We start from the raw sequence: 649 nt of genomic DNA on the forward strand, positions 1-649 counted from the left end.
TGCCAGCTCCACCAGAACTCTGTCCCCACCCCCAGCACTGTCAGGGTCACGCCCACAATGCCACAAAGAACGCCAGCTTGATCTTCCCCTCCTGGCTGTCACTCATCCTAGGGGTCCGCCTCGTACCACGCCCCCCTCCCTTCACCCCTGCCATGCCGGCCAGGCCCCCATGGGGCCCTGCTCCTACCACCCCATACGGCCATCCTCCTCCGGCTGGACAATGTAGTTGGCCCACATGGTGACCTCTACCAGAGGCCGAGAGGCGATGGAGAGAGGAAGGGAGGGAAAGAGGGAAGAGGACGGGAAAGAGGGTAAGAGAGAGAAGCAGGGAAATAATTGAAGGGAGGTGAACCCCAACTGGTCTGTCTGTTAGTTATCTAGCTATAGGCATCAGATTTTTATTATCGTTGGTGAGTCAGAAAAGGATGTTTCCAGTATCCTTGTAAACATCCAACCTTTCAGTGTGTTTATATAAGACAGATGCTTCCCTTTTACTGCATGATGGAGCTTCGTCTTTTGGAATACTTCAATGGATTATTATTATTATTTCATTTAAATTTCTTTCAGTTTTAGAATGTTAATTTATTGAATGATCAGTCAAAAATATATTTTGATTGCAGGTATTCATTATAGTGCTTTTTCATAAAAT

At 47.3% G+C, this 649-nt stretch overlaps 1 pseudogene; it reads right to left on the minus strand.

Annotated features, from left to right (window-relative positions):
• LOC111958589 (voltage-dependent calcium channel gamma-6 subunit-like) overlaps positions 1 to 334 on the minus strand; it is a 7649-nt pseudogene extending 7315 nt beyond the window's left edge.
• Positions 335 to 649: the final 315 nt, after the last annotated feature.

The sequence above is a fragment of the Salvelinus sp. IW2-2015 genome, linkage group LG35 (genome assembly GCF_002910315.2).
Source record: "Salvelinus sp. IW2-2015 linkage group LG35, ASM291031v2, whole genome shotgun sequence".
Lineage (NCBI taxonomy): Eukaryota > Metazoa > Chordata > Actinopteri > Salmoniformes > Salmonidae > Salvelinus > Salvelinus sp. IW2-2015.